Here is a 17,994-nt window from a genome sequence, read left to right on the forward strand (position 1 = left end):
AGACATTGAGGTCCTGGAGCAGGCCCAGAGAAGGGGAATGAAGCAGAGGGGTCATGAAAAAATGTCTTATGAGGGGCTCCCGAGGGAATTAGGATTGATTAGCCGAGAGAAGAGGAGGCTGAGAGGAGACCCTATTGCTCTCTACAGCTACCTAAAAGGAAGTTGTCGTGAGGCTGGCGTTGGTCTCTTCTCCCAAGTAACTAATGACAGGACAAGAGGTAATGGCCTCAAGCTGCACCAGGAGAGATTTAGATTGGATATTAGGAAGAATTTCTTTACCGAAAGAGTGGTTAGACATGGGAACAGGCTGCCCAGGGAGGTGGTGGAGTCACCATCCCTGGAGGTGTTTCAAAGACTTATAGGTGTGGTGCTGAGGGACATGGTTTAGTAGTAGGCTTGGCAGTGTTAGGATAACGGTTGGACGTGATGACCTTAAAGGTCTTTTCCAACCAAAATGATTCTATCATTCTATCTTTTTCTTCCCCAAAAAAGTGAAACTATATGGGGGATCTCTTCTCTCACTGACTTTTTATAAGTTTGATTTATGACAGGAAAAAAAAAGTGTAACTTACAAATGGACTTGTGTTGTTTAAACTGTAACTGCCAAATAGCCGCAGTGTGTGGTTTATGAGGGGTGTTTAAGCAGTTCGGTATTTGTTCTAAATGTTTAAAAAGAGAGGTCGCTGAATGTTACGGGTGTTTTTCCCCATGTTTGGCCACAGTGCTCCAAAGTACTTTATTTCTGTCTGGCTTTTGATGGTGTGTTTCCCTGGCCGTTCGGTGTCATCTCTCCTGGGCGGTGCAGCTGGCTAGACATCCCTCCTAATGGTTTAATGCACAGGAAAACCCCTAGTTGGATCGGAACGGTGTATTTTGGAGCCAGGTAATTTAATGATATCCATTCACAGCTAGGCAAGTTCAGTTAATGCAGATGGAAAATCAATTAATTTTGTAGTGTAAGCATTTTTATTGGACGTACATAAACACCCACGTGCCTTTGTAGTATAAAGCAAATTACTGAGATTTGTTCTTTCTTTAAAGAAAGTTTTAAACTTGACTTTATTATTTTTATTTAAAGTTTTACACTTCACTCTTCAGATTTATTGACTGAGCAAACGAGACGACAGTACTCCTGGCAGCATCAAGTGTGAGAGCTGTGGTGAGTCCTGGGCCCTGGGGGGCCCTGTCACCCCTTGTGCATCCCAGTCCACCCCCACCCCTCCTCTAGCCCTTTCTCTTTCCCATGCTGTTGTGATGGTTTTTCTTCCCTATACTTCTCTTCTATCCTGCTCCCTTTTCCTCTCTCCCTTCCTCTCTCCTGTTCTACTACTCTCTTTTCTTTTTCTCTGCACTTCTTCCTGCTCCCTCTCCTTTTTTTTCATCCTGTTTCTGCCCTGTAGCCCACTGCTGTTTTTCCCTTTTTTTGTGTCTCTTTGGCCTGATTTGCATCTGTCTCTCTTTCCACACCCCCCACACCCCCCCATTTCTCTGGCCTGTCTCCTGGCACTCTTTTCTTCTTAGCACCTGTATGTGCTGTTCCATGTCCTTGTCCTGCTCTGGTTAAGATTTTCCCGTATTAACGTTGCGAGCCCTGGTTGTTTTAAGCTATGTAGTTTAGACTTTGAGAACCGTTTGACCTTATGCCCTGTGTTTGTAATTTACATTGCTTGTCTGTCAGAGATCAGTCAAAGAGATAGGGAACTTATCATGTGTTTGTGCCAAGGAAGAAGAATAACCTTTGGTGATTGGAAGATATAGGTATACCACCATATGTAAATAACAGGAACTTGGAAATATACACAAGTAAACCATAAGATCGGGGTAACGAAAAGTATGTTCCAAGATCATCAACATGTAGCAATGAATTCTAGGAAAGTACTGAATATGTAATGAATATGGATGGATTAAACTGTACTTAAACTGCTTTGTGAAACCCCTCCGGTGGAGCAATCCACAGTGCTGCCCAGCGCTGCAATAAAGAATGCCTGCTTAATAACACACTCTAGTTTTTGAGTTTTCATCTCGGAATCCTTACCCAGCCGCACCTAGCCTCCTACCTCTGTGAGGAGCGTTAGAAAGCAAGGGGGTTTGGAAGCTCCGAATTTTGTTTCAGTCCTCTTCTAGCTTTCCTTCCTTTTTCCTTCTCTCTCAATGCCCCTCTGGTCTTGCCCACTGTTGCTATGTTTTTCATTCTGTATCTCACTGTCCTGTTCCTCCTTGCTGTTCATCTCTTCCTCTCTCTGATCCTTTGTGCTTCTCCCTGTTCCTGCTATTTATTACTTCACTTCTCTGTCCCTGTCATTCTCTGTTGCTCTCGTCCTCTCTCTATCTGGGTATCTGGCTCCCTGCCCCTGTCTCTTTCAGAGTATCCGGCTTTCTGGCTCCCTGTCAGTCACCTGTTTTCTATGTTGCTCTGTCCTTCCTCCTGTCTTTCCTTGTCCCTCTGGCCTGCTCCCTGTCACTGTCTTTTTTTTTTTTTTCTGTCTTTCCTTACCTCTGGGTGGCGGCGGGCCAAGTGGTCAATGATCAAGGCTAAAAGGTTATGGTGTCACAGATCAGGGTCAAAATGTCACAGGGTCAAAGGTCAAGGTCTAAAGGGCACAGGGAAATGTTAAGGACCAAGGGTCACAAGTCAAATGCAAGAAAGATTGCAGGGTCAAAGGTCAAAAGGTCATGGAGCCAAAGGTCAAGGTTAAAAGGGAGAAGGGTGAAAGGGTCACGGGACCAAAGGTCAACAGGTCACGTGTCAAAGGTCACGGTGGTAAATTTCAAGGTCAAAGGGTCACGGGTCAAAGGCAAAAAAAGTTGCAGGGAAAAAAGGTCATGCGGTTAAAAGCCAAGGTCAAAATATAGCAGTGTCAAAGGTCAAAAGGTCATGGGGTCAAACTCAAAAGGTCCCGGGGTCAAAGTTCAAAAGATCACGACTCAAGAGTTAAGGTCAAAACGTCGCAGGGTCAAAATATCACGGGGTCTGTCAAAAGATATTGGAGACAAAGGTCAAAAGGCCACAGGTCAGAGATCAAGGGTCAAAATATCACAGAGTCAAGGTGAAAAGGTCACAGGGCTGAAAGGCCAAGGGCAAAAGGTCACAGGGTCAAGGGACAAAAGTCAAAGGTCACGAGGTCGAGGGACAAAGGTCAAAGGTCACGAGGTCAAGGATAAAATAGTCAAAGGGTCACGGGGTCACGGCCAAGGGTCAAAGGGTCACGGGGTCACGGCCAAAGGTCAAAGGGTCACGGGGTCAAGGTCAAAAGGGCACAGGATCAAGGTCAAAAGGGCACGGGGTCAAGGTTAAAGGTCAAAAAGGTCGGGATCAAAGGTCAAAAGGTCAAGGTCAAAGGTCAAAATGTCATTATGTCAAGGTCAAATGGTCAAAGAGTCAAGGTCAAAGACAAAAGGTCAAGGGGCCAAGGACAAAAGGTCAAGGTTAAAGGTCAAAAAGTCACGGGACCAAGGTCAAAAGGTCAAAAGGTCATGCGGGCGTCAAAAGGTCACAGGTCAAGGTCAAAAGGTCAAGGGACCAAGGTCAAAAGGTCACGGGGCCAAGATCAAAGGGTCAAAAGGTCACGGGGTCAAGATCAAAGGGTCAAAAGGTCAAGGGCCAAGGTCAAAGGGTCAAATGGTCAAGGACAAAATAATCAAAGGTCAAAGGGTCACGGGGTCAAGACCAAAGGTCAAAGGCTCACGGGTCAAGGATGAAGGTCAAAAGGTCACGGGGTCAAGGTCAAAAGGTCACGGGGTCAAAGACGAAGGTCAAAAGGTCACGGGGTCAAGGTCAAAAGGTCACGGGGTCAAGGTCAAAAGGTCACGGGGTCAAGGACGAAGGTCAAAAGGTCACGGGGTCAAGATCAAAAGGTCACGGGGTCAAGGACGAAGGTCAAAAGGTCGCGGGGTCAAGGTCAAAAGGTCGCGGGGTCAAGGTCAAAAGGTCACGGGGTCAAGGGCAAAAGGTCAATAGGGTCGAGATCAAAGGTCAAAAGGTAAAGGTCAAAGGTCAAAAGGTCATTATGTCAAGGTCAAAGAGTCAAGGTCAAAGGCAAAAGGTCAAGGGGCCAAGGGCAAAAGGTCAATGTTAAAGGTCAAAAAGTCACGGGACCGAGGTCAAAAGGTCGAAAGATCAAGCAGTCGTTAAAAGGTCACAGGTCAAGGTCAAAAGGTCAAGGGACCAAGGTTAAAAGGTCACGGGGTCAAGATCAAAGGGTCAAAAGGTCAAGAGGCCAAGGTAAAAGGGTCAAAAGGTCAAGGGCCAAGGTCAAAGGGTCAAAAGGTCAAGAGGCCAAGCTCAAAAGGTCACAGTCAAGGGCAAGAGGTCAAAAGGTCACGGGGTCAAGGTCAAAAGGTCCAAGGATCAGAACAAAGGTTAAAAGTTCAAGGTCAAAAGGTCACAGGGTCAAGGTCAAAAGGTCACGGGTCAAGGGCAAATGTCTAAAAGGACACGGGGTCAGGGTCAAAAGGTCAAGGTCAAAGATCAAAAGGTCAAAAGGTCAGGGTTAAAGGTCAAAAGTCACGGGACCGAAGTTAAAAGGTCAAAATTTCAAGGGGTCAAGGTCAAAAGGTCAAGGGCCAAGTTCAAAAGGTCACAGAGTCAAGGTCAAAAGGTCACGGGGTCAATGTCAAGAGGTCAAAAGGTGAAGATCAAAAGGTCACAGGGTCAAGGTAAAAGGTCAAGAGGTCAAAAGGTCAAGGTAAAAAAGTCATGGGGTCAAGGTCAAAAGGTCAAGGTAATAATGTCACGGGATCAAGGTCAAAGATTCAAAAGGTCAAAAGGTCAAGGGGTCAAGGTCAAAAAGGTCACGAGGTTAAGGTCAAAAGGCCATGGATCAAAGGTCGCGGGTCATGGTCAAAAGATCAAGGGATCAAAGGTCAAAAGGTAGTGGGGGTGAAAGGTCAAGTTCAAAAAGGTCAAAAGTAGGGGGTCAAAGGATAAAAGGTCACAGGGTCAATGGTCAGGAGGTTATGGGGTCAATGGTAAATTCAAATGTCATGGGGTCAAAGGTCAAGGTAAAAATTTCATATGTCAAAGATCAACAGTCACATGGTCAAACGTCAAAAGGTCAGTTGCCAAGAGTTACAGGTCAGCAGTCAAAAGGTCGAGGTCAAAATGCCAGAGGTAAAGGCTTGGGGTCAAAGGGTCAAAGGCCAAGGAAAAAGTCACAAGGTCAAAGTTGAATTTTAAAAGGTCAAGTACCACGATCAAAAGGTCACAGGGTCAAAGGGGCACGGGTCAAGGTCACAAGGCCATGCTGTCAAAGGTCAAAGTCAAAAGGCCAGGGGTCACATGGTCAAAGGTCAGGGGGAAATGGTCACAGGATCAAGGTCAAAAAGTCACAGGTTCAAAGACCACAGGGTCAAGGTCAAAAGTTTATGGCTCAAGGCTTTGGCCTTGGGTGCTCGGCCGGTGCTGCCGGCGGTGTCAGCTCTGGAGCTGGCTGGATGTGCGGGCACTGGGCTTTGGTCATGGAGAGAAGCAGAGGTGTCTGTCCGAGGTAAGCACTGCGGGACAAGGCAAGGTCCATCAGCACATAGAGTAGGAACTACCTTTGTACGCAGTTTTTGGTTGTTTTTCAGGTTGGTAATTTTCTGCTGAGGGTTTGGGGGTGGCAAGATGGTTTAATAGTGTGCAATTTTTTTCTTTTATTTTAGATTCGTTGTGTTTTCCTGGAATTCCTGACTATGAAAGATGGAACCTTGTTTTTTTCCCACCGGTTTTGCTGTAGGCTCTGTAAGTTGCTGATATTTCAATCGATGCTGATTTTCTCTCTTAATAGGACTGATGGTCACGTTTTCCAGCAGGGGTTAGGGTGAGCACCTTGTATGCATCTGTATACAGAGTTTGAGCATTTTTCAAAATAGCAGCAGCAACATAAAGCATAGTGTATTTCAGGGTCTGAGAAGGCCCATTGCCTTTCCCAGTCACCTGCAGAGCACCACATTGTCCCTAAAAACTGCACCTCGTGGCAAGCTCTTCCGAGTTTATTAGCATCAAGACTGCTTATTTTGTGGGCCTGTAGCCCACGTGGGTGTACCTGTCACCCCTGACTCATGCAGCCCCGCCTCCCGTGGGCGTGCCTCGTGCCCCTCCCAATTACCCACCCCATGGGCGTGCCTTAGCCCCCCTTCCCACGACCCCACCTCTCATGCGTGTGCCTTGCCTGCTTTTTGTACCCACTTGTTGTCCTGCTGGTCCCTTCCATGCCTCTCCACACCTCACCCCCTTGTCCTCGCCCTGTACACCTGCCTTGCACCTCCCTCAGGTGGGCATGCTTTGTCTCCCCCTTTGTCCCCACCCCATGTGCCTGCCTTGCCCCCACCTCTCCAAGTACTGCTGCTCCAGATGCACACCACCAATAATCTGCTTGCATTCCGAACTTTCCTCTGGCATCTCCTTGGGCCCCAAATCCCTGGGATTGCATCAAAATTACCCCCACGGTGTGTCAGCACCACCCCCAAGCCCTTTGCCATCCTGCCCCTTGGGGGCATGTTGGTGCTGCCCCTGACCCTCTTGTGGTACCCACCCTTGTGCATGTGCTGGTCCCACCGCTGACCCGCCTCCCTTGGGTGTGCCTTGCCTGTGCCCCTGCCCCATGGGCATGTCTTGCCCCCACCCCTCCAAGTATTGCTGCTCCAAACACACACCACAAATAAACTGTCTGCACCCTGAACTTTGCTCTGGCAACTCCTCAGGCCCCAAATCCCTGGGCTTACCCCCAAAATGCCATCACCAGTGATGCCAAGGGGAAAGAGGGGGGTACTCAGCAGGGACATCCTCAAACCCCGAGGCCTCCATTGGGCTTTCCCAAGGCCAGGAGGGTGGAAAAGCGGTGTCACTTTTTACATTTTCTTCCTACATCTCTCTCTTCTGAGCTCCTTGTCCTTGGGTGTTTGTTCTTGCCTGTGGCCTCTGTTCCTGATGGGCTCCAGGTGTGGCCAGTGGGGCTAATGAGAGGGCTGGCCCTGCTATAGGCTATGAAGGGGCTGCCTGACGGAGCTGGTAAAGGGGAATTGGCTGAGGAGGGAGTGGATGTGCCTCCAGCATGGAATGGCTGGTCCCTGCAGCAAAGAAGGATCCCCCTGAGCTGTCTGTGATGGAGCAGACCACCAGCATGTGGTGCCGGGAGCTCAGTTCCTGTGTCAGTCATGCATATGAGCTACTGGCGAGCCCGGCAGTGGAGGGGTGTTGAGAGAAAAGCTTCGGGGAGGTGAAGGTCTGAGCTGGTGCCAGGAGCTGGGGTGAGTTGAGGGTTCTCCCATGTGCATCCTGGTCTATCTCCTCCACCCTGCCTGGGAAAGGGCTGCCCAGGGATGGGGAGGGCCGACAATGGCTTTCTGTCCTGCTCCCTTTGGTGCTGGAGCCTGCCAGGCACCCTGCCACTTTTCTGAGAGTGCCAGGGCTTCTGCTCAAGTCAAGGAGGGGGTAGCAGGGCTGGAAAAAAGTGGAGCCTGGGATGGGGTGCAAAATCAGGGAAAATGTGGCAGTCAAGACAAGCTGGAAGGGTGGAAAAGTAGTGTCACGTTTTTCTACATTTTCTTTCTAAGTCACCGTCTTTCTATCTTCCTGACCCTATGTGTTAGTTCTTGCTTTTGTTTCTTTTCCCTTACTGCTGTAGAATCTTTCTTTGTCCCTTGTCTTGTTGTCCTGCTGGTCCCTTCCATGCCTCTCTCCTGCTCCCCCTCTCTCTTATGTATTCCTCCATTTCTCCCTGGGTTTTTTGCTAAGTCTTTCATCTCTTCTTTCTCTACACCATTATCCCGCTCCCTGTCCCTCTCCTGTTCGCAGCATCCCTTTTGCTGGCTGCCTGTCCCCCATCTCTTCTCTACCTTCCTCCTGCTTTTCTCTTCCTTTCTCTCCTGCTGTCCTGCTGCGTTTGGGCACCGAGTCCGGTAGCCAGCTCAGTGCCAGGGTTTGTTCTGGGCAGGAGTGAGTAAACTTTTCCTGCCTCCTCTGTGCCCCTGGATGGTATTCAAGCCCCTGGGTGCAGAGCTCGTGGCTGTGGGCAGGTGCCAGGGAGGGGGCCATGTGCTGTGGGGCTCTGGCCAGGCCCCTGTTCCTGATGGGCTCCAGCTGGGGCAGGTGTGGCCAGTGAGGCTAATGATGGGGCTGGCCCTGCTTTGGGCTAGGAAGGGGCATGCCTGCCTGCAGGAGCTGGCTGAGGAGTCAAACCAAGGGGCTTCCACAGGCAGCTGTCTCCAGCTGGTCCCTGTGGCAAGGAAGGATCCCTCCCAGCCGTCCCCAACAGAGCACACCACCAGCACATTGCACCAGGACCTTGGCACCTCTGTTGGCTGCAAACGTGAGTCGCTGAATGTCCAGGAAACCTTGTGGGAGAAGTGTGTTGAGTCACCCACCGCCTACTCCTAAGGTCAGGCAGCCAGTACTGTGGAGGAGAAAGGGGCAGAGACAGAGAGAAAAGCCTCAGGGTGGTGAAGGTCTGCCGTTGGCACATGTCCCCTCGTGCTTGTCCGGGCCCATCCCTGCCCTGGTTCTCCAGATCTCTGTCTGCCTCCTTGCCTGTCCCTGCCTCTGTCTGCCTTTCAGGCTGTCTGGTTCCACAAAGCTTTTCTGTCTTCTGCTAGCATTGCCCTGTAAAGTGTCACCTTCTACCTTTCCTTTCTATGTCTTTTCCTTTCTGGTACCCCACCAGTTCTGATTTCATTCTTCCTCATTGCTTGTGACAATGGCATTTCTAGGTCTCCCCCTCCCCGTGTCTCTGTTTAACCAGTTCCCTGTGATTGTGGGAAGGGTGGTGGTCGGGGTCTGGGTTATTTGTGTCCTGGGCTCTGCTCAGGGAGCTCATTCTGCTCTGAGGTTGTTGTGGTGTGGGTGTTCTGTTGGTGCTGCCAGCGGTGGCAGCTCGCGAGCTGGCTGGGCTGTGTGGGCATTGGGGTTTAGTCATGGAGAGAAGCGGAAAGGAACCTTGCTTTTTTCTCTAGTTTGGCTGACAGCTTTTCCTTTAATATGACTGAAGGTGAGATTATTAGGTATTAGAAGGTGCAACATGTATGCACCTGTATATGCCCCTCCCTAACCACCTGTCCATGCCTCCGTGAGAGGTTTTTGCCCATGTGAGGCTTTTCCCGTGCCTGGTCTTCTGGCCGCTGGCCGGGCAACCTGACCAAGAGGTTCCTGTTCTACAGCCTCTTCCCCGGCGGCGCTTTCCGCGCTCTCTGCTGCCACCCTGTGACCAAAAAGCGGTACTTCAGCCCCGAAGACGCTTTCCGCGCTCTCTGCTACCACCCTGTGACCAAAAGCCGGTACAGCAGCCCCGGCTGCACGCTGCCGCCCTCTCCGCGGCCAACGTGTGACCAAAAAGCGGTACTGCAGCCCTGGCGGCACGCTGCCACGCGCTCTGCTGCTACCGCCTACAGTGGGTGTGCTGCGCACTGCTCGCGCTCCCCCCGTGGGCCCTGTGCTCGCCCCTTTCCTTTGGGATGGTGGGAAGGGCGTTGGGCGGGGCCTGGGGTAGATGAGCCCCGGGCTCTGCCCAGGGAGCTCCTTCTGTGCGAGGCGTGAGCTGTGGGACTGGGTAGGGTCCAGCAGCACCCACAGGAGCGAATGCTCTGGGATGCAGCTTGGGCTTTTTTTTTTTTTTTTTTTTTATTTTCCGTCAGCAGTTTCCTAGGGAGTGTCCAGGGGTGACAAGAGGGTTTTACAACACACAGCTTTAACTGATTTTTTTTTTTGCTGCTGTTTTTGTTTTGTTCTAGGTGCACTGGATTTTCCTGGAATTCTGAACTTCCTGCAGGATGGCAACTTGTTTTTTGTGAGGAGTGTTTCTGACCCTATTTCCCTTCCTAGGACTGAAGGTTAGATTATCGAGCAGCCATGAGGATGTGCACCATGTCTGCATTTGTCTATGCCCGCCCATCCCCCTGTCCGTGCCTGCAGGTGGGGTTTTTCCCATGCCACCCCCAACTCGGTGGCCTTGCCAAGGGTGGGTGTGCCTGGCCCTACTTCTCGTGTCCCTGCCTCCCATTGGTGTGCCTTGCCTGCTTTTTGTACCCACTTTATGGGTGTGCATAGCTAACACCCTATCCTCCCCCTGTGCACCTGTCTTGCCCCCCCCCCCCCGCCATGGGTGTGCCTTGTACCTGCCTCCCATGGGCATGCTTTGTCCCCCTCCTTGTCCCTGCTCCATGCACCTGCCTTGCCCCCACCTCTACAAGAACTGCTGCTCCAGATGTACAGCACCAATAAACTGTTTGCATTCCAAACTTTGCTCTGGCAGTTCCTTGGGCCCCTAAGATTACCCCCAAAATGCCATCACCAGTAGACGTCAGGGGAAATGGGGGGCACCCAGCAGGGGCACCCCGAAGCCTCATGGTTTCCAACAGGCTTTGCCAAGGGCAGGGGTGGGTGGGAGAGTTGAAAAGCAGCATTACTTTCTACATTTTCTTCCTACATCTCCCTCTTCTGAGCTCCTTGTCCCTGGGTATTTGTTCTTGCCTGTGGCCCCTGTTCCTGAAGGGCTCCAGGTTTGGCCAATGGGGCTAATGAGAGGGCTGGCCCTGCTGTGGACTATAAAGGGGCTGCCTGAGGGAGCTGGTAAAGGGGAATTGGCTGAGGAGGGAACTGGAGGTGCCTCCAGCATGGAATGGCTGGTCCCTGTGGTGAGGAAGGATCCCCCTGAGCTGTCCATGACGGAGCAGACCACCAGCACACGTTGCTGGGAGCTTGGTGCCTGCATTGGCTGTGTGTGTGAGCCGCTGGCCAGCCTGGCGGTGGAGGGGTGTTGAGAGAAAAGTGTTGGGGTGCTGAAGGTCTGAGCCAGTGCCAGGAGCTGGGGTGAGTCACACGTTCTCCCATGCACATCCCGGTCCATCTCTGCTGTCCTGCCTGCTGCTCCTTCTGCTGCCTGGGAAAGGGCTGCCCAGGGATGGGGAGGGCCGACAATGGCTTTCTGTCCTGGCCCCTTTGCTGTGGAAGCCTGCCAGGCACCCTGCTGCCATTCCGAGGGCACTGGGGCTTCCCCTCAAGCTGCGGGGGGGGTGGGGGGGTGGGTGGGCAGGCGGGGTGTGGCAGGGCTGGAAGAAAGTGGAGGCTGAGATGGGGTGCGAAGGCAGGGAAACTGTGGAAGTCAAGAGGGGGTAGAAATGGTGTCACTTTTTACATTGTCTTTGTAAGGCTCCCTCTTTCTGTCTTCCTGACCCTATGTGTTAGTTCTTGTCTCTGTTTCTTTTCCCCTATTGCTTTAGAATATTTCCCTGTCCATCGTCTTGTCCTTGCCTTGTGGTCCTGCTGGTCCCTTTGGCCTCTCTCTCCTGCTCCCCCTCTCTCTTATGTATTCCCCCATCTCTCCCTGGGTTTTTTGCTCAGTGTCCCAGTACTCTTCTCTTTACTCTACTGTCCTGCTCACTGTCCCTCTCCTGTTTGCAGCATCCCGTTTGCTGGCTGCCTGTCCCCCATCTCTTCTCTACCTTCCTCCCGCTTTTCTCTTTCCTGCTGTCCTGCTGCGTTTGGGCACTGAGCCTTGTAGCCAGCTCAATGCCAGGGTTTGTTCTGGGCAGAGGTGAGTAAATTCTGTTCTGTGGAGTCCTCAGTCTAGGAGTTTTATGTTTAAAAAAAAATAAAATAAAATAAAAAGCTTGTCCTTCCAAAAAAGGGCTAGTCCTTCGTAGGACTGAGGTGTAGACTTGGAGAGTCTCTTAAAGACGTGATCAAAATTAAAGCTGGATTTCACTTAACATTGCTGCTGTTTGTCTTCGCTTTTGCCGCTTTCCCCACTGCTCCATCGTGACTGGATAAATAAAATAATGTCTATCCTGGAGCAGGTTAGGCCAATGGAAAATGTACTTCCCTCTGTTTATTTTCTCTTCCTGCAAGCGTGTGTATTCTTCTGTTTCTGTGCGCTTACTAAGAAATGATTCTGTGAGAATTGTATTGTACTCAAAGAGGAAAGAAACTGTGCATAACAGTTCGGGTGTTCTGAAGAAACGGACTGTTTTCACAATAAAAGCTTTATGCTTTTTCAGTCTGTAAGCTTTTAAAGTGTCTTTTAGGGGTATGTGAAAACCTGACTGAGACACTGACATCTGTACTAAGAGTGATCAAGGTTATTTTTTCCTTTTTTTTCTTTTTTTTTTTTTTTCCCAGCACATCTACCAGTCCTGATTGGTAGCCTTAGGTATTGCAGCGCTGGGGATTTGTTATTAGGGTGAGGAAAAGGCTGAGGTACTTAATGCCGCCTTTGCCTCAATCTTTAATAGTCAGACTAGTTACCCTCAAGGTAATCAGCCCCCTGAGCAGGAGGACAGGGATGGAGACCAGGAGAATTCCGTCATAATCCAGGAAGTGGTACTTAATGACCTGCTCTGCCAATTGGAAACTCACAAGTCTATGGGGCCGGATGAAACACACCCGAGAGCGCTGAGGAAGCTGGCGGAGGAACTTGCCAAGCCACTGCCCATCATTTATCAGCAATCCTGGTCAACAGGAGAAGTCCCGGAAGACTGGAGGCTTACCAATGTGACGCTGTCCTAGGTTACAGTGTAAAATGTGCCAAAAGAAAAAAAAAGTATTCTATTACCATGCTAAATAAAAACTGAGATCTCGAACACCCTAGCAGCCTTCTTCCACTGGATTCACAGAGGAGTTTTTTCCCCCACTGGAGTTCCAGAGGACAAGAGCTACCTATCTACCACTGGACCTTCGGAGGAAGACCAGACCCTTTTACAAGATCGCTGCTTCAACAGAACTACATCCATCGCTTCAGGAGGACTGCAGTCACCATCTTTTTGGACTGCTACTGCCACCCTAACAGGGTGTCAGGTTGTATTTCTGACTCTGTCAGTGTAAACCAGTGGGTTGTTTTTTTTTCCCTGCCTTGTGTTATTTTTATATATATATAAGTAAAGAACTGTTATTCCTATTCCCCATATCTTTGCCTGAAGGCCCGTTAACTTCAAAATTATAATAATTTGGAGGGAAGGGGGTTGCATTTTCCATTTCAAGGGAGGCTCCTGCCTTCCTCCGCAGACACCTGTCTTTCAAACCAAGACAGACGCTCGTCTCCAAGAAGGGCTAGAAGGAGGATCTGGGGAACTACAGGCCCGTCAGCCTGACCTAGGTACCGAGCGAGATTATGGAGCGGTTCATCTTGGGTGTGCTCGCAAGGTAAGTGCAGGATATCCAGGGAATCAGGCCCAGCCAGCATGGGTTCATGAAAGGCAGGTCCTGTTTGACCAACCTGATCTCCTTCTATGATCAGGTGACCTGCCTAGTGGATGAGAGAAAAGCTGTGGATGTTGTCTCTCTGGACTCCAGTAAAGCATTTGATGCCGTTTCCCACAACATCCTATTGGACAAGCTGGTGGTTCATGGCTTAGACAGGTGTACTCTTCGCTGGGTTAGAAACTGGATGCATGGCCGAGCTCAGAAAGATTTGGTAAATGGAGTTAAATCCAGTTGGCGACCGGTCACAAGCGGTGTTCCCCAGGGCTCAGTATTGGGGCTGGTTTTGTTTAATACATTTATCAACGACCTGGATGAGGGGATCGAGTGCACCCTCAGCAAGTTTGCAGATGACACAAAATTAAGCGGGACTGTTGACCTGTTTGAGGGTAGAGAGGCTCTGCAGAGGGATCTGGACAGGCTGGATGGATGGGCTGAGGACAATTGCATGAAGTTTCACAAGTCCAAGTGCCGGGTCCTGCGCTTCGGTCACAACAACCCCCAGCAGCGCTACAGGCTTTGGAAAGTGTGGCTGGAAAGCTGCCCAGCAGAAAAGGACCCAGGGGTGCTAGTTGACAGTCGGCTGAACCTGAGCTGTCAGTGTGCCCGGGTGGCCGAGAAGGCCAACAGCATCCTGGCCTGTATCAGCAATGGTGTGGCCAGCAGGAGCAGGGGAGTGATCGTGCCCCTGTACTCAGCACTGGTGAGACCCCACCTTGAGTGCTGTGTGCAATTTTGGGCACCACCGTGTAGGAAAGACATTGAGGTCCTGGAGCAGGCCCAGAGAAGGGGAATGAAGCAGAGGGGTCATGAAAAAATGTCTTATGAGGGGCTCCCGAGGGAATTAGGATTGATTAGCCGAGAGAAGAGGAGGCTGAGAGGAGACCCTATTGCTCTCTACAGCTACCTAAAAGGAAGTTGTCGTGAGGCTGGTGTTGGTCTCTTCTCCCAAGTAACTAATGACAGGACAAGAGGTAATGGCCTCAAGCTGCACCAGGAGAGATTTAGATTGGATATTAGGAAGAATTTCTTTACCGAAAGAGTGGTTAGACATGGGAACAGGCTGCCCAGGGAGGTGGTGGAGTCACCATCCCTGGAGGTGTTCAAAAGACTTATAGGTGTGGTGCTGAGGGACATGGTTCAGTGGTGGGCTTGGCAGCGTTAGGATAATGGTTGGACGTGATGATCTTAAAGGTCTTTTCCAACCACAATGATTCCATGATTCTATATTTTTTTTTCCAAAAAAAGTGAAACCATATGGGGGATCTCTTATCTCATTGACTTTTTGTAAGTTTGATTTATGACAGGAAAAAAAAAAGTTAAAATTGTGTAACTTACAAATGGGCTTGCATGGTTTAAACTGTAACTGCCAAATAGTCGCAGTGTGTGATTTATGTGGGGTATTTAAGCAGTTCAGTATTTGTTCTAAACATTTAAAAAGAGAGGCTGCTGAATTTTAGGGGTGTTTTTCCCCATGTTTGGATGGAGTGTTCTGAAGTACTTTATTTCTCTCTGGTTTTCAATGGTGTGTTTCGGTGGCATCTCTCCTGGGCGGTGCAGCTGGCTAGACGTCCCTCCTAATTTGTCTGTCAGAGATCAGTCAAAGAGATAGGGAACTTATCATGCGTTTTTGCCAAGGAAGAAAAATGACCTTTGGTGATTGGAAGATATAGGTATACCACCATATGTAAACAACAGGAACTTGGAAATATGCACAAGTAAACCATGAGATCGGGGTAACGAAAAATATGTTCCAAGATCATCAACATGTAGTAATCAATTCTAGGAAAGTACTGAATATGTAATGAATATGGATGGATTAAACTGTACTTAAACTGCTTTGTGAAACCCCTCCGGTGGAGCAATCCACAGTGCTGCAATAAAGAATGCCTGTTTAATAACACTCTTGTTATTGAGTTTTCATCTTAGAATCCTTACCCGGCCGCACCTAGCCTCCCACCTCTGTGAGAAGTGTTAGAAAGCAAGGGGGTTTGGAAACTCAGATTTTTTTTTTTCAGTCCTCTGGTAGCTCTCCTTCTTTTTTCCTTGTGTCTCTATGCCCCTTTGTCTTGCTTACTGTCGCTGTGTTTTTCATTCTGTATCTCACTGTCCCGTTCCTCCTTGCTGTTCATCTCTTCCTTTCTCTGACCCTTTGTGCTTCTCCCTGTTCCTGTTATTTTTACTTCACCTCTGTCCCTGTCATGCTCTGTTGCTCTCATCTCTCTATCTCGATATCCAGCTCCCTGCGCCCCTGACTCTTTCAGAGTTTCCTGCTTTCTGGCTCCCTGTCAGTCACCTGTTTTCTATGTTGCTCTGTCCTTCCTCCTGTCTTTCCTTGTCCCTCTGGCCTGCCACCTGTCACCGTCTTTTTTTGGGCCAAGTGGTGGCAGGCCAAGTGGATATTAGGAAGAAATGCTATGAGGGTGGTGAGGCACTAGAGCAGGCTGTCCAGAGAAGCTGTGGCTGCCCTCTCCCATGGAATTGTTCAAGCCCGGATTGGATGGGGCTTGGAGCAACCCGGTCTAGTGGAAGATGTCCCTGCCCATGGCAGGGGGGTTGAAACTAGATGGTCTTTAAGGTCCTTTCCAACACAAACCGTTCAATGATTCTAGTCTTAATACTGCTTTTAAGTGTTCAAATGGCTTTTAAAGGATGTGTTGTGTTTTGAGCTGCCCTGTTTACCTAGAATCCTCCTCTAGCTTGACTACTATCCTATCCCTTATTCTGAACTAATTCCTCTGCTTTCTTCTGTACTATTTTTTTAATATGTTGCAATATATTTGGGGTTTTTGTTTTCTGGATGTGTGTCTGTAAGCATCTTGTGGTGCTCAATCGATCACCCTCCAAGCCTGGGTTTGACCATTGCACAGCAGAGCCTGAGCAAGAAAAGTGGCACCATCCTCTGGCACGCTCTCTGCCCCACCATGGGGCAGCCGCCAGCCTGTGGGATAGGGGCTGGGAGGGACCTGCAGCCATCTGGGGGGGCTATCCCCCTTTATTTTTCTAGCAGAGCTCCCCTTTTATGGGGTGGAGGTTCGTACGTATGTAAATAGTGTTCTCAGAGTTAATGAGCTGCTGGTTGGGGCAGTTTCCCTCATTTTGTGACTGTTTTTTTCTGAGTGAATAAAAAGGGGCTTGTATGTGTGATGTCACTTGGGCTTCTAAGTATCACAGGGAGTGATGATGCAGCAGAGTAGTGGGTGAGTGGGGGATGAGGGGGGTTGTGGGGTTCCCCCCAAAGGGGGGGGGGATCATAGCCAAAAACCACCTGAAAATTCATGAGGGGGGATTAAAAAAATATTAAAACATGTAAATATGGGTGTGAGGTGTTGAAATAGCAAAAAATGTCTCATATATATGTATAGAGACAATAATACTCATTTATATGTATAAAATGAAATGGAGATGAAAGCCATGTATCTACTACATGCACTAGTGCAGTTCACTGTCCTAAATCTCCCTCTTTCTTTCTTCCTGATCCTATGTGTTAGTTCTTGCTTCTGCTTCTTTTCCCTTATCACTTTAGATTTTTCCTTTGTCCCTTGTCTTGTCTCTACTTTGTTGTCCTGCTGGTCCCTTTGGCCTCTCTCTCCTCCCCCCCAACCCCCCCCCCACCCCCTTATATATTCCTCCATCTCTCCCTGTTTTTTTTTTTTTTTTGCTCAATCTCTCAGCTCTCCTCTCTCTCTACTGTTGCCCCGCTTCCCGTCCCTCTCCCATCTGCAGCATCTGGTTTCCCTGCTGCCTGTCCCCCACCTCTTCTCTATCTTCCTCCTGCTTTTTCTCTTCTCTTGTCTCCTACTGTCCTGCTGCCTTTGGGCACCAAGCCTTGTAGCCGACTCGGTGCCAGGATTTGTTCTGAGCAGGAATGAGTAAATTTTTCCTGTGCCCCTGGATGGCTTTCAAGCCCCTGGGTGCAGAGCCTGTGGCTGTGGGCAGGTGCCAGGGAGGGGCCACTGTGCTTTTGCCAGGCCCTTGTTCCTAATGGACTCCAGCTGGAGCTTGGGCAGGTGTGGCCAGTGAGGCTGACGGTAGGGCTGGCCCTGCTGTGGGCTATGAAGGGGACTGCCTGGGCATGCCCAGCTGCAGGAACTGGCTGAGGAGGCAAACAAAGGGGCTTCCACAAGGAGCTGCCTCCAGCAAGGAGCAGCCAGTCCTGGTGTGTGGTGGGTTAACCCTGGCCAAAATGCCAGGTGCCCACTAAAGCCACTCTATCACTGCCCCTCCTTAACTGGACAGGAGAGAGAAGAGGGAAAAAAAAAAAAAACAACAAAAAACAGGCTCATGGGGTTGAGATAAGGACAGGGAGATTATTCAGCATTTACCGTCACAGGCAAAACAGACTCAACTGAAAGGAAATGTAATTTATTATCACTTAACTCAGAGAGGAGTAATGAGAAATAAAACCAAATCTTAAAACACCTTCCCCCCATCCCTCCCTCCTTTCCCGGGCATAACTTTGATCCTGATTTTCCTCCTTCCTCCCCTCCAGTGGCACAGGGGGGAAAACAGGGGATGGGGGTTAGGGTCAGTTCATCACACTGTTGTTTTCTGCTGCTTCTTCCTCCTCAGGAGGAGGATTTCTCACTCTTTTTCCCCTGCTCTAATGTGGGGTCCCCCTCACAGGAGAAGGTCCTCTGTGACTTTTCCAGCCTGAGCCTTCCACGGGTTCAGTCCTTCATGAACTGCCTCATTGTGGGTCTCCTTCATGGTGTGCAGTCTTTCAGGAACCAACTGCTCTAGCATGAGCCCCCCTCACGGGGTCTCTAGCAGCAAACCTGCTCCAGCGTGGACTTCTCTCTCTCCACAGGCCACAGGTCCTGCCA

Source organism: Leptosomus discolor, chromosome 19 (assembly GCF_034619465.1).
Source record: "Leptosomus discolor isolate bLepDis1 chromosome 19, bLepDis1.hap2, whole genome shotgun sequence".
In the NCBI taxonomy this organism is placed as follows: domain Eukaryota; kingdom Metazoa; phylum Chordata; class Aves; order Leptosomiformes; family Leptosomidae; genus Leptosomus; species Leptosomus discolor.